This window comes from Ahaetulla prasina, chromosome 4 (genome assembly GCF_028640845.1).
Source record: "Ahaetulla prasina isolate Xishuangbanna chromosome 4, ASM2864084v1, whole genome shotgun sequence".
Taxonomy (NCBI): Eukaryota; Metazoa; Chordata; class Lepidosauria; order Squamata; family Colubridae; genus Ahaetulla; species Ahaetulla prasina.
In genome coordinates this window covers 36,788,345-36,804,552 of record NC_080542.1, presented here as the reverse complement: position 1 = coordinate 36,804,552, position 16,208 = coordinate 36,788,345, and the positions used below count along the sequence as shown (strand labels likewise).

The window sequence follows — 16,208 nt, the reverse complement described above, 5'->3', positions numbered from 1 at the left end:
TGGTGAGTGCTGCAGAGAATACCTTCCACCCCAGGACCCTGGGATCAGTCAGCTTCCTGCCCATAGACATCAAGCTTGGGTATATCCCACTCTTGGATTCTCCAAGCAGCGTGCTGGAGAACGGACATTGACTTATCTGAATGTCCCTTCTCAGCGCGCTGCGTGAGAATCCAACCTGCCCTTCGGCATCCTGCTCTGGGATCCTGGGTGGTTCTCTTCAGCATCTTATTGGACACACTGGATGATTATGCCTTCATGAAAAAAGCAGAAGCTCAGCCGAGCAGAGGAGGCATGGTCAACCCAAAAAAGAGAAAAAAATCTACCCTCAGTCTCTGGCAAATGGATGAGAGATAACCCACTCTTGGATTCTCCACAGCGCGCTGAGAAGGAAGGTTCAGGTAAGCCAATGTCCGTTTCCATGCGGCAGGGATCCCTGCCACTTGGAACGGGCCGAAAATGGGACGTGCAGAGGCCAAAAATGGTGCTTGTGGAGGCCACAAATAGGATGTGTGGAAGCAGAAAACGGCTCGAAGGGCAGGGGCCGGCGGGTGGATGGGGCTTCAGCAACATTTGCTCTATAAGACGCACAGACATTTCCACCCACTTTTTGGAAGTGCATCTTACAATGTGAAAAATAAAGTACTTATACATCTGAGCAATGGCTCCCAGATTTGTATTATAGGAATGGGAGATAAATTCCAAAATCCTATGCATTCAGCTACATAATTCAGTCTGGAAAAATCACAGAACACACAAGGCAATAAATGTAAAGTCAGTTGCATGACACAAACTAATTCAGTTTCTACATAAGAATGAATTCTTCAAGCTTTAAAAATAATACACATTGAGCAATCATGCATATTTCTAAAAATAAAAGCTGATATTTGGGGAAGCTGAATATCCGTCTGTCTTCATTCAGTATCCCACTATACAGAACCTCCCCTGTGTGCTTGTTTCCTGCTTGCTTTCAAAATCTGCTGAAATTCATTTCCTTAATTCAGCCATTCTACATATTTCTGTTATTCAGTTTTTAAATATGTCTTTAGTAGTGAAATCTGCAGCAAAATGTAGCATTCTGAAGAAGTGTAGTATTCTACTTAGTAAGCCAGGCCTTTCCTTTCCTTTGCACATTTCTATATTTTCTTCAGTTTGCAAGACATTCTGTGGCCAATGAATTTTTGGAATTCTCATCACTGGAGTTTCCCCTAGACATGTTTTGGGCTTCTGCCAACTTTAGATTTCAACTAAGCCTTCTGATACTTCCCATCTGTGAGTATAGGGACCATTTTGGCTACATAAACAATGGCATATCTACCTGGAAAGAAGGAAACATAGAAGTCAAATTACAGACATTTAATGGTTTGTTCATTCAACTCCAACTAGAATGATCTGTTCTTGGATTTGATTCTGATCATTGAAGTTACCGCTTATTGCTTATTTTAGTGCCGTGGTGTTTAAAATGGTATTAAAAATGTTTTCTTGCTGTTATGGGAGGAGATAGGGTCAAAACAGGTTGGAGTGGATGAGGGCATTTGCTTATCAGCCCGTACTCTCCTTCATACAGTAGATGGAAGCAATTCTGCTTGGAATTTCATCATGTTCCTATAGGTTAGATTTAGACTACAGATACTCCTTGTCTTATGTCCACAATTGGAACCTGATTCTTAGTCATTGAGTGAAGTTGTTGCTACATGAAATGCCACAGGAGCATTTTGCTCATTGACCAACATTCCCAACATTCACACACTAGTGCTCGTTAACACCTGGTGGGTGGTTAAGCAGAGTCGCTGATAACCATGGGATGCCTCAGGGATGGGGGCGGTGTAGTGCAAGCCATGCTTGAGTTGGAGTTCTACTGCAATGCAGCACAAAGCCACAGTTACTCCATGGAAACTTCATCACCCACCCAGCCTACCAGCAAGGAAAGCTGCTGTGGCTCAGAAAACCTCATTGCCCACTTGGCAATGCAAACCTGCTGAGATCTGGAAAGACTCAACACCCACTTGGCCCACCAGCATACACAAAGTACTCTACTTCACTGTTTTTATCCAGTTGTTCAGAGGTGCACCCATCCTCATTCTCCAAGCAGACTCTATTCTTATGTTCCTTTAGAAGACTCTTTCTCCCAATTTCTGTACTCTAGGGTTGAAAGTCCTCTGTGCTGAAATTGAAACAGAAATTTCATCCCAAAGCAGGGATACAAGCCCTTCCATTCTGGGGCTGAAATCCTTCATGGCTGAAAATCCTGCTTGCATTTTGAAATGGATCTTTTTCAGCCAGCCCCCCCCCCCACATAGACTAGGGGGAGTCTTTTCAGAGGCAGTAGCTTGCAACCTTCTGTGCTAGCTTCCCCACTGACTCTGGGGAAGCTGGCAGGGAAGATAGTAAGTAAATAGTGATTTCAGAGCATTTTGCAACTGGTCATAAATACATATGGGTGGCCAAGTGCAGAGATCACAATCATGTAATCACAGAGGTGCTACAACAACTGTAACTGTGTTCACTTTTATACATTTCTTTGTTGAACACCATCATAACTTCATATGGTCACTAACTCAAAGACTATGAATAAGACTTAGGCACCCTTGAAATAAGTCATGCTGAACTTTTCATATTAACTTAAATGGGATCTAATTGTTTCTGAGTCTGAATCTTCACAATCTTTTGTTACTTGATGTGATTTAAATTCTAGTACATATAATTAGGTTTGCTGCTTCAGATGACTATTTTTCTCCATTATTAAATAAATATGAACATAATAAAGGTAAAAGAACATTCATGTGAGATTTAAACATCCAAAAATGTATACTCACTAATTCAATAGACAACGCTGATGTACAAACAAAGATAATTTATTGAAATGCGTTTGCAAAGGCAGGCCCCCAAGTCACTTCCCAAATTGGATTGAGATCGTGAAGCGCACTTTTTCAAAGTTTCAAACAATGCTTTTATACCGCTCCCCCCCCCAGTACACATCATACCTCCTTCCCCCCAGTTCCTGCCTGTTTTCATCCTGCATATGTTTCCAGCATTATTCCTTTTGGTTATGGCTTTTTAATTTACTGATTTCCAATTTCCTGTGTTTTGCAGTGATTGCTTTTGCTAATTTACAACAGGATGCATCTTATTTCTCTCACCCTTTGTGGGTGAGCTTTCTTGAACAATTTGGCCAAGCTGGCACATAATAATTAACCTTTTTCCGTTTGTGACTTTTCCTTTGCCTTGTTACTGAGGCTTTGCAATAGAATCTTTATAATTTCTTTTATGCAATTAATACATTCTATAAAAGAGTAACTTTTAATCTTTTCTTACATACATGAACATAGTAAAGGAAAAAATATGAAAATCATCTTCTAATATTACTCAAGTAGAGTATTAACAATGCATATGGTCTCAATTAAGCATTAATAATTTGAAACATTGAAAGAAAAGAAAAAAATGATTGGATGTGTATGTAATGATCAAACGAGAAAACTTTACAAGATTGCATAATAGTCTTATGATTTACTAATTTCTCTAAAATAACCCTAGAATCATGAGATGATGAAACACTGTTTCAAAAGTAATGTTTTTTTCTATATACACACACACACTATATACATATATATGTATATGTATGTATGTATATATTCTTATATATAATTTATATATATTTTTCTGCTATATATATAATACATGATAGTTATGCTAGATATTTCTGATATGGTTTGTAGTAAAAATAGGAAATGAAAAGGAAACAGTAATCTATTTTTCACTAGAAAGAAAACTCTGCCTTATTTTCCCGCCTCTGCTCCTTTTTTTGTGATGGGGGATGGAAATTGTAATGAAATCTCTTGCTTGAATGCCGTTCCATGTCCCCAAATGAATGGAGGAGCCATTGTTTAAGAAGTCTGGAATTCAAGGAATGCAGTACTATAGGAAGGGTCAGAGGGATTTAAGTTGATAGAGGAAAACATGTGTCTAACCAATTCCTACCCCAGCCAGTTCTGCCAGACATCTACTGAAAAAGAGTGTGTTGGGGAGGGAATTGGGGGTGTAGGGCAGAGAGAATGGATATGCTGTGCAAATCTTTTATGAGAAATTCAAACTGCACCTATAACATAAAATAACTGCCTATAGGGTGTTAATCAACTAACTAATTTCATTAATAATCAAAATATGCCCTCCCAATTTCAAGGTAAATGTTTGCTTACTTTCTCTTGCCAAGTTTTCTGGGTCATGAAGAACAAAAAAATAGCCCACCTGAAACCCTAAATCATGAGCCTTCCTTTCCTAATTTCTTATTTTAATATTTCCAAGTGAAATTTCAGATACCCTAAAACATGAGCCTTCCTTTCCTAATTTCTTATTTTAATATTTCCAAGTGAAACTTCAGATACCTTCTATTTTAATCTCACTGAAGTAAAATTAAAGATAATAAATTACAGCAGATCCCCTCCCAAAAAAAATCTTGCGTCTTCTGCAGTAGTAATGAATTTTAATGTTGTTCTGGGGAGCACTTGAACCTTGTACATAGAGTACTGACTTCCAAATGTAGATTTTGTCCCTATTTATCTAAATATTTTATTTCATCCTTCATTGTTACCTTTCACAACAATCTATAGCCTAACATCAGTGTCAACCATCCCAACAAGATAGCAGATAAACATTTAAAAGGTTGTGGTTGGTTCAATGAAGATTGTAATTCTTTCAAAATTAAATGATAGAAACATCTATTAAAATCAGCACATAGTTTAGGTGTAAAACTCAAGCCATTACATGGTTATTTTGCTTTTTGTTTAGGGGGATTTGCAAAATATCTTATTGTGGCTTAGCTTGTTGCTGGAAACAGGCTGTAATAATTTATTTAGCAAAATGTAGATTTAAGGGCTCAGCTGGTTTTACATTGAGATAGTGCTCCACTGAATAAAAGAAATAACTGTCAGAAATACCTACATCAGTCAAATGTTTTTGCCTGATGTCTAAAGATCAGTGTTGGCACCATGTCTTTTTCTAAAGACTTAGCAAGGACCCATTTCCCTTTTCTCTGCAGTTAATGTTTGTTTGATGGAGGTATTGTGTGACAAGAGGTTCCAACCAGTGATGAAATCCAATTTTTTTTTACTACCGGTTCTGTGAGTGTGGCTTGATGGGTGTGGCAGAGGAAGGATACTGCAAAATCTCCATTCCCACCCTACTCTGGGGCCAGCCAGAGGTGGTATTTGCCAGTTCTCTGAACTACTCAAAATTTCTGCTAGCAGTTCTTTGAACTGCTTAAAATTTCCTCTATTGGTTCTCCAGAACCTGCTGGATTTCACCCCTGGTTCCAACAGAGTGATGAACAACACACATTTTAAAACAAGAATAAGCACTTTTACTGTATGTAAGATATGTCCTTCAGGTATAACTTGAATAAATTATCTTTTAATTCAAGAATCTTCAAAATTACAGAGGGATATACATATAGGCAACACACCATGGCTATGTTCTGAAGGGTACATTGGCATCCTAGCTGGCCTATCTTTAAACACTCCTTTTAATTCAATATAGCTCTTTTTATATTCATACTCAGTTTTAAACCATCAAAGATGGAAGAAAAGTGGATGTTCATAAGATCAAAATAGCTTTAACTTTAAATAGCAAAACTAAATGCAAGAACAAATGAAAAGAAAAACAATTGAACTTGGAAATGAGAGAGGAGGGGAGAGCGTGAACATTAACACTCCCTCAGTAAACTTGAATTCTCTCAAAAGCCAATATCAAGAACAAAATAGTATGGGGTAGGGTTGGGGTTGGGGTTGGGTCTCTATGATGGGTATTTCAGATCCCCTAATGGATCCCCTAATCCTACCCTCAGGTTATGTACTTAAGTAATACGTTAGATGTACACGGCAGTCATTAATTTATTGAATGGCTGTTAATTGATTTTTAAAATCCTGTTATTAGGTTGACAGTTATTAATTAATTAATTAAATCCAGAGACTGCCTGACCTTGGAACAACTCTGCGTGGTTTAAAAAGAGTAGAAAACAATAAAAGGAAAAAAGTACATCTGGATAACCATACTACATTGATGGCTAATCTTTTCCGGACGAAGTGCCCAAAGTGCAGGTGTATTGGTGCACTCAAACCCTTAAAATGCAATGCACACGCGGCCATACGCACTGATCCTGCACATGCATGCACGGCCCCGTGCATACGCCCAGACCTCTGAGTCCCCCCGTGCATGTGCCCCGTGCATGCACACATGCCCCCCTCCATGTGCCCTACGCATGCGCAGCAGAGACCCAAAGACCAGTTAGCCGGTGGGAGGCGCACGCACATGTGTGGCTGAGTTGGGGCAATGGTACGCATACCCACAGAGAGCGCGCTGCATGCCATCTCTGGCATGCATCCCATAGGTTCGCCATCAGGGCCACAAAACACAAGTAGCAGGAGCTTTTCAGTCACCCTCAGGGATCTGCAAACTTGGCTCTTTTAAGCAGGGGTGAAATCTAAAAATTTTCCCTGTTCAGTGGGCGTGGCTTAATTGGTGGGCATGGCTTGGTGGTCAGATGACTGGGTGGGCATGGCCAATAACAAATAATAAAAATAATAAAGTATAAAAACCAATAAGAGGTACCAAAAACCAATTTTCACACTTTACACGCACACAACACAACACCACTGACTCACACACAATGTAAAAGCAGCTGCACTTCACCCAAAATGGCCCCTGCAACAAGCAGGAACCTCACACAATCACAAAAAGCTCAAAAACCAACTTTCATACTTTACACACACACAACACAACACAACTCTCTCACACACACACAAAATGCCACATACAGCTTTGTGAGATTTTGTGTGTTTGTGCAGTTAGAGTGAAGCACTACAGAAACACAACAAATCTCAGAAAGCTGCACAAATATTTTATTTTATTATTTTATTTTATTTATATTTTTTAGATCAGGGGTCTCCAACCTTAGTAGAAGTAGTAAGTAGTAGAAGGTTTGTAGACTTCAATTCCCAGAGTTCTTCAGCCAGCAAAACAGGCAGATTAGTTGCTCACTGAGGAAATGGATTAGCTAGCAACTGATTCTGTCTGGGCTGAAACTGTTCCTTTCAGGCTGGGAAAGCCAAGCGTTAGATCAGTAATCAGATAAGTGCCTTAGAATCTCTTAAAAGGAAGTTTTCTACAAGCTCTTAGGCTGAAGAGCTTGTAGAAAACATGTTTTTTAAGGTTTTGCTGATGAGGAACTCAGGTGATATTGCCAGAGGAGCCTTTTAAAACTTTTTTTAAAAAGAGTTTAAAGGCTTTGTCGATCTCAACTGAGCCGTGGGATCCTCAAAGGCTTTTTTTTTTTACTTTTAAAGGAATGTTTTCAGCTGAAGTAAAACTGCTTTTAAAAGTAAAAAAAACCCTCGATGCTGCTCAGCAGAGGCAGGGGGGCGGGGCCAGGGATTTTTCCCACCGGTTCTCCGAACCAGCCGCCGCCATCGCTACTGGATCGGGCAAGCCAGTCTGAACCGGGAGCATTTCAACCCTGCTTTTAAGACTTGTGGAGCTTTGCTGGCTGAGGAACTCTGGGAGTTGAGGTCCACAAGTCTTAAAAGAGCCAAGTTTGCAGAACCCTGCCCTACTTGAATATCTGGGAGAACAGCTACGTTTTACAGACTTCTGGACATGGGAGCCATATGAATCTTTGGGGTAGCGGTTGCTGTTTCAGAGCATGGGCACTATCGTAGATTTAAATGTTTTAATCTGATTCATTTTACTCAGTTTCCATATGTTTTAGAGTTTATTTATTTGTATCTCAATGTATTTTTTTTAAAAAAAAAATAATTCAAAGTGGCGAAAGCATCCAGCATATCTGTCTTTAGTTTTCCACCCAACAAAAACCCTGTGAGATGAGTTTGGAGTGGACTGAAAGACTGACTGGCCCAAAGTCACCCAGCTGGCTTTCTTGAATAGCTTAGGCAGAACTTGAACTTACAGTTTCTTGCTTTTTAGCCTTGTGCCTTAACCACTAGACCAAACTGGCAGATGAATTTGCCCATAGATTACTATGGAGTAAAAGATGTACACCGATTATTTTAGGATAAAGTTTCAGGCTTGGCGCTATAATTCTATATTTTAATAGAATCTCAAATCCACCAGTTAAAACTTGATACAAAACAGTACCTCAGGTTGGAGACAAGGAATAAACATGTAGAATACAGCCTAGGAATTTCTTTTCTGTCTTTTACACCATAGGGGTACTCTCTGTCTTTTACTCTCCATAGGGGAGAATTTTAAAAAACATTTTTTTTCCCTTTTCTCAATTGGGTGAGAAACCCTGCTAATTACAAAATATTGTCCAGCTGCATTCTTGGACGCATTGGAGGATACCATAGTTTATTCGAGGTTTATTTAATCCCCGCATTTCATGTAAACCTGGGAAAGACTGCTCTGAGACTTCGGAGGGATACTGCCAGCAATACAGATACTGCCAGATAGACTGGTAGTTTGATTTGGAATAAAGCAGTTTCTATTGTTATACAATAGAGTTCTCTAGAGCCTAGCTGTTGTTTTCCACTGCTTTCATCAGTTGGCACTTTCCAAATGTATTGGACTCTAATTCTCATGATTTGTATCTGGCATACAAAGGTCATAAGTTAGCATCGGCTATTGTAACATCATTGCCAATTCCTTCTAAAAATATAAACAAATGCTATGATATTTTCATCTAGTGGACAATATTAGGTTTGAAATCTTCCCATTCTTAAGATTCTAGTGAATAATCTTGTCCAGGTTTCTCTTTTTAGACACATTTTTATTATTTGTTTTGTCAATTGTTATTAATTGTGTAACGAAAAGCACTACAGCACATGGTTGCTAAGGTCTCACAATTTTGATTGTGATGTGTGGCATCAAGTTGATATCTAACCTTTTGGGAATACTGAAGGCACTGCTTCCCAAACGTTTTCCTTAATTACCAAAAATGACTTAACAGAAAGTGTTACCAAAGTTTGAGGATCACATAGCCATTCCTTAAGCACTAGTGTAACTTCAAATAGTGGCTAAATGGCTGTAATTCAAGGATAACCAGTATTCTAAAAACAATATAATTGAAATACAAATATTGTTCAATTTTATTGTTTTTAGAATACTGGCTATCCTTGAATTACAGCCGTTTAGCCACTATTTGAAGTTACACTAATTGTTTCAGATAGAATAGAATAGAATAGAATAGAATAGAATAGAATAGAATAGAATAGAATAGAATAGAACCGAACCAGTGGTGGGATTCAGCCAGTTCGCACCACTTTGGGAGAACCGGTTGTTAACTTTCTGAGCAGTTTGGCAAACTGGTTATTGGAAGAAATCATTAAGTCAACCCAAGGTTGACTCAGCCTTCCATCCTTTATAAGGTAGGTAAAATGAGGACCCAGATTGGTGGGGGGGCAATAAGTTGACTTTGTAAAAAATATACAAATAGAATGAGACTATTGCCTTATATACTGTAAGCCGCCCTGAGTCTTCGGAGAAGGGCGGGATATAAATGTAAACAAACAAAAAAAAAATTAGGGCAGAGAAGCGGTTGTTAAATTACTTGAATCCCACCACTGAATAGAACTCTTTATTGGCCAAGTGTGATTGGACCTACAAGGAATTTGTCTTGGTGCATTCGCTCTCGGAATACATAAAAGAAAAAGTTTTTGTCTTAATAGGAATATTTTGGGAGGTTTTCAAATATAAACATAGCAGTCTTCAGGTCAGTTTAAATGTTCCTGTTGTGGTGGGTAATATGTTCCTTGTGTCATTATCCAAAGGGGGGAAAAGCACTTTTGCCCAATTTTGGGTAATGCATCTAGGTTTGGGAAGCGTTGACTTAAGGACTGTGGCAAGAAATCTTTGTCATCTGTAAAACGGCTAGCTTGACAATATTTTATAGCTATTAACAAAATACCCAATCGTTGTGGAATTCCAAAATTGCTTAAACACTCTTGTTCTGTCTTTACCTTATGTCAAGAATCTGTACCATCAAAGAACTCAAAAGAGAATTAGGCAGAATGAGAAATAATCCAGTGAATTATTGCTATATATTGCATGCAAATAAAACTAGTTTCCCATATTTTGTGAGTGGGTGGTGGGTTAGCGGCATAAATTACAGAAACTGACAGGGGCCAATAGATAAAATATAGATTTGTCTTGAAATATAGTCACAGCAGGTAGATAATGATACATATGGCCATGGATCTGTTACAGTATTTGCATTTCACCACTCTAAATAGCAGCTGTTTAGTGAATTTAGGGACCTCCTAGAAGTCTGATGGAATGGACATGTTCCACCTGTAGTTGTATGCGGCAGCTGTTACAGAGCAATGAATTATTTTGGCACTGAAAATTCTCCCGGTTTCTATTTTGAGAAGTAGACATTACAAAGAGCAAAATCGGGAAATAAGAAGTAGCTGTTCCCTTTGTATCTGAGGACTTATTAAAATCCTCTGTTGACATTATTCTTTTTCCCCCTCCTTACTACATCTTCACTTCAGTCTTGCCTAGCTGTTAAAATATGTTTATAGACAACCCTTAGGCTCTTTATAGAGATTCTTTCTCTTCTTTATTAACCCCCTGAGATTCAAGCTGACGCTCTCCAAGTGTAATTTTGTTCACCACATCTCCTTCCAACAGATGGGATTTTCAGAATGCTCTGGAAAGTCAAGAGGAGACAGGAATCTAGTCCTAAAGACAAGAAACATTAGGAGACTGGATATAATGTCTTGTATTTTCCTACAGGATGTGGAAAATGGCGAGAACCAGGGAAAGTTAGGCCAGTGGGTTTATGGTTGCTAAATGTCGTTTTCACTTGGCCTTTGGCCAGTATTTGGGAGGGGGACTATCAGATAATGCACATTGCAGTATAATATTAAGGTAAACATCCTAGTCAGATCCAAAGATCATTCCTAGAGGTTTTTAATGAAATGAACACAGTATCTGGTGGCTGCTTCTAGCTTAGTTGCTTTTAAAGAATATCAAGATGCTGAAACTAAAATGTATCCACTAAAATGGCTGCATTAAAAATTGAGGACCCGTGCTGTGCTTATCAGTTATATGAAAAAGAAAAAGAAAACAAGCAAGAAACAGATGCGATTTTTAAAAGTTTTATGATGGGTGAGGAATTGTATTTATTCAGAAGTTATAATTAAAACAATATAAATATGGCAGATACAGAGTAGGAGAAAAACTTCCAGAGATGGAAGTGTTTGGCAGAAAAGGTGTTAGGCAGAAAAGAGGCGTGCTGTTTTTTATTATCTTGTAAGAAATCCCTGCCAGCTTAATTTCTCTGTTCTTGCTGCTCCACATTGGAAGGGGAGAGGTGGGCAAGTTTTGGATGAATTGGGGGAGGCTTTGATTGCATTGAAAACAAAGCCTTCCTGTTTACCCAAAAGGTTCAAGTAGGAAATATAATGATATATCAGTTCTAGGCTTGGCTTCATGAGTATCTACGCAATGATTGCATTGTTCTCCAGTGTAGCTGCGGAATAGTCCAGGAATGGGTTGCTACAGTTGGATCTGACCAGACACTGAGTCGTAAAATTCTTAGGCACACCCCCTTGCCTTTCACTCTCCAGTTTTTCGGCTCAGTCGGCCCGATAGAGACTTTTTTTGTGCTCTATGATTGTAGTGAATCATTCCTGGACTATTTCAGGTCCTGGACCCCTTTATTTTTATTTTTATTTCTCTCTTTTTTTCCATCTCCTTTCCTTGGATTTTTCTTCCTTTACCCACTTCTCAGGCAACTCTCACGCTTGTGGGGAGGAATTTGAAAATGTCCAAATCTGAGAAGAGTGCAGGGTACGAAAAAAATCCAGAAAGCAATCCCTGATGTATCTTTTTGGAAGAGGCAATTGAACAGTTGATTACTCTATTCCAGGGGTGTCAAACTCGATTTCATTGAGGGCCGCATCAGGGTTGTGTTTCACCTCGGGGGCCAGAATGGGTATGGCCAGGGTGGGTGTGGCCAACTTGATGTCATTCATGTTGGAGGCACTTGCCAGTGAAAATGGACTCCTGAGCTCTGTTTTCAGCTACCATGGCCTCCTTCAGCCCTCTGTCAGTGAAAACCGAGCTCCATTTTTACTGGCAGAGGGTTGCAGGAGGCCGTGGCAGCCAAAAATGGAGTTCGGGGGCCATTTTCGCTGGCAGAAACACCGCAGGCCAGTACTTTGCTATTTCCAGGGCAGCCCTGTGAGCCAGATCTAAGCAACTCATGGGTCAGATCTGGGCCCTGGGCTTGAGTTTGACACTCCTGCTCTGTTCCATGCCCATATCTTATTCCTTTCTATCTTATGACTTAGAACAGAAAGAGGAAAGAATACCAAGAGTTATTCTCTGCATGTTTTCCTTATCTTGTTTCTGTGACTTTTTTCGGGTAATATCCTTGAAATTTTAGTGTTTACACCAGGAGCCCTAGTTGGGTTTTTTTTTTTGGTCCATCAGTTTAATTGTTGTTCCCAGTTTGCAGTTTGAATTATTGATCTCAGGTTGGAACTCTTGAAACTTCTTGCCTTTTCATGTCCATATTGACGTGGTTAACTTATGGATAAACAGACATTCCTCAAAAACACCATACCATATATACCTGTGTGGCAAAGAGATAATACTCTTGCAAGCAAGTCTTTGGATCCCCATTAAATCTTGAAAAGCATCCCAGCAGCCCTTCTTGTTCTAGGACCGTGATGGTGAACCTGTGGCACGCAAGCTGTTGCCCTAGGTCACCTCCACCATGCATGTGCGTGCGCCAGCCAGCTGATTTTCAGCTGGCCCCACCATGCTGCCACTTCCCTCCTAGGAGTCTCCACGTGGCCTGTTTTGGATGCCAGATAAATATAGGGCTCGTGCGGAGGTTCTAGGAGGGTAAAAAACAGGTCTTCGGAAGTACAGAAAAGACCCATTTCTGGCCTCCGGAGGAGCCTGTTTTCACCTTCCCCAGGCTCTAAGAAAGCCTCCGGAGCCTGGGGAGGGTGAAAAACAGGCCTACCGGAAGTCCGGAAATGGGTTGTTTCTGGACTCCGGAGGCTTCAGGGTGGCCTGTTAGGCCCAAAATGGGGTGCAGTGAGGGGGTTGTGCGCACATGCACGGGGGGTGCGGGCACATGTGCAGGGGACAGGGCAGCATGGGGGGGGGTGTATGTGCAGGGGGCATTGCATTTATAGGTGGGGGTACACGCGCATGTGACCCCCCTGTACCCCACCCGCTTTTGGCAAACGGCGGCAAAAAGGTTTGCCATCACTGGTCTAGGATATAAGATGCCACTCACAGACACACAAAGTTAATTTCCCCATGCTGAGTCTCCAGAACTAGTTGGTTGATGAATTGTTAGCATATCTTGCCAATCAAAGTTGTTGTAGCCATTAGTTCAATAAGGATTTCAAAAACTGGAATTTCACACAGGATGACATGAAATGCCAGTTTTGTGCTTTGCATAACATTTTTGTATTTAAAGTGTGAAGTTTGTGTTTGAAATGGTTAAAAAATGAAGGGTGTTTTATACCCCTACATATTGTTATTACCAAAAAATGTGTATTTTTATGGTATATAACAAACATAGATTGATAAAGGTTGCCTGGATCCCGGAGAGCCTTTTACTTTGTGTGTTATGTATGTCTGGCTTAGGTAAAGGTAAAAGTAAAGGTTCCCCTCGCACATACGTGCTAGTTGTTGCCGACTCTAGGAGGTGGTGCTCATCTCTGTTTCAAAGCCGAAGAGCCAGTGCTGTCTGAAGATGTCTCCATGGTCATGTGGCCGGCACGACTTAACACCAAAGGCGCACGGAACGCTGTTACCGTCCCACCAAAGATGGTCCCTATTTTTTCTACTTGCATTTTTACGTGCTTTCGAAACTGCTAGGTTGGCAGAAGCTGGGACAAGTAACAGGAGCTCATCCCGTTACACGGCAGCACCTGCCGACCTTTCGATTGACAAGCTCAACATCCTAGCCCCTGAGCTACCGCGTCCCTTTCTGGCTTAGACCCTGCCACTATTATACTCAGTTGGACTAAATATGAGTTATCTAAATAGATAAACCTTTCTATCTATGAAGTGAATTTCTAGTAACTTAAAAAAGATCTCAAACATTGAAATCATGAATCTTCATATGGTGCTCAAAGGCAGAACTGCCATTGTTCATATGCCCAAATTTGGCTATCTTATTTTACATATTATGAAAATTGAATAATCTACCTTATTTTCTGTTTTAAAAAATTTCAGGCCATTTTTCAAGACAATAATAAAATCACAATCAAACAGAAAATTAATAATAGAAGCAAATATCATTGATAACAAGCTTTTGTTTGGGCAATAGAATTACTGTCATCTTCCAATTTGGAACATATTTTAATAAATTATCAGATTATTTATTTATTTATATAAAATTGATAGTTTCCAAATAAAAAATACTGTATTACCATACCAACTAGTTATTTCACCAATTTTGTTTGTCTTGCTCTATAAATGATAATTGAGGATGATCCTTGGTGGTGATTGATTGCTAGCACTTGTGCTTTCGAGCCTTGAATGGGTATTGTTTGCTTGTGAGTAAATTTCTCCTGAAACATCAGGGGAGCATCTGCCCACTTGTTCATATGTCCACTCTTCCAGTCAGTTACTGCTGCTGCTGTTTCTCTTGCACTTTTCTGTCCTGACTCATGTGCTTTCTGGCACAATGCACCGCGTTACAACTGAGAAAAAAACAAAATATAAATGGCCTGAATGAAAACAGCTAAATCCAAGCACTGTCTAGCTGTCCAGGTCACATGGCTATCTCTAGTTATAGAGACTTAGAATAACTTATACATGCTGAATACATGGACATACTTAATCATACTCTACAATACATGATGCTTAATTTACAGTTTATCCCTATGATACCTGGATTGTTGCAATTTTTCTATCCCACAAAATGTGAGCTGAATAGGGATTCCCCCACCACCTGTGAACATCTATAATGAATAAAAAAAAAAGAGGGACATAATCTTTTTGCTCTCGACTACCGTGTTTCCCCCAAAATAAGACATCCCCTGATAATAAGCCCTCCCCGAAAATATTTAAACGCATGCGCAGCCGGTCCCCGCCATTTCCTCTGGTTAGGGTTAGGGAGACAGAGCTGGAAAATCAAGTAAGATTGCAAGAGGAGCCTCATCTTGCTCCATACACCCCAAAATAATAAGACCTCCCCAAAAATAAGGCCAAGCGTTTATTTTGGGGTTCAAAAAATATAAGGCAGGGTCTTATTTTTGGGGAAACATGGTAGGTATTGTATGTACTTAGATCGTGTCATGCAAATAGACACTGAAAATACCAAACCTAGAGAAGTTTTTGTTTTGACAATCAAGAGAGCTTTTAGGATACAGAAATAGAATGGGAAGGATTTCTGGTTCCTTTCTAAAATTTACCCACTTGTCTTGAGAATTTTTTTAAATGATGTGGAAAGTTGGTTGGTTGGTGGATTGATTTCCTGTCTTTATTATTTTTATAAATAACTCGGGGCAGTGAACACACACAATACTCCTTTTTTCTCCTATTTCTCCCATAACAACAACCTTGGGTTTTTTTTATTATTATTATTTGCATTTATATCCCGCCCTTCTCCGAAGACTCAGGGCGGCTTACACTATGTTAAGCAATAGTCTTCATCCATTTGTATATTATATACAAAGTCAACTTATTGCCCCCAACAATCTGGGTCCTCATTTTACCTACCTTATAAAGGATGGAAGGCTGAGTCAACCTTGGGCCTGGTGGGACTAGAACCTGCAGTAATTGCAAGCAGCTGTGTTAATAACAGACTGTCTTACCAGTCTGAGCCACCAGCGGTTGGTTGGCTGAGAAAGTGCCCAAATCATCCAGGTTTTCATACTTAAGGCAGAAATAGAATTCACAGTCTCCTGGTTTCTAGCCAGCATTTTAACCACCAGACCAAACTGGTTCTTTCTAGGAAATTGGAGACCAGTCTCTTACAGGTTATTTTCAATTTTTGAATGTAGTAATCCTTCTTGCTATTTAACAGTCCAGCTCTTCTTATGTGTTCAGTCTTGGTACTGAAGAAAGAGATGTTATTATCTTGCCAAGGAGAAGAATAAAATGAATGATAGAAAATTGGGTATGACAAGCAGGAAATAGGAGAAAGGAAGTAGAGATGCAAAGTTTTTCATTTTATTACTTTATACACTTTTATGTCTTGGTTTTGCAATTCCTTGAGGGAC

General features: G+C 39.6%; 1 protein-coding gene across 3 annotated transcripts in view; it reads left to right on the top strand.

Annotated features, from left to right (window-relative positions):
* IGF2BP1 (insulin like growth factor 2 mRNA binding protein 1) overlaps positions 1–16,208 on the top strand; it is an 87,476-nt gene that overhangs the window by 30,898 nt on the left and 40,370 nt on the right. The window lies entirely within an intron of this gene.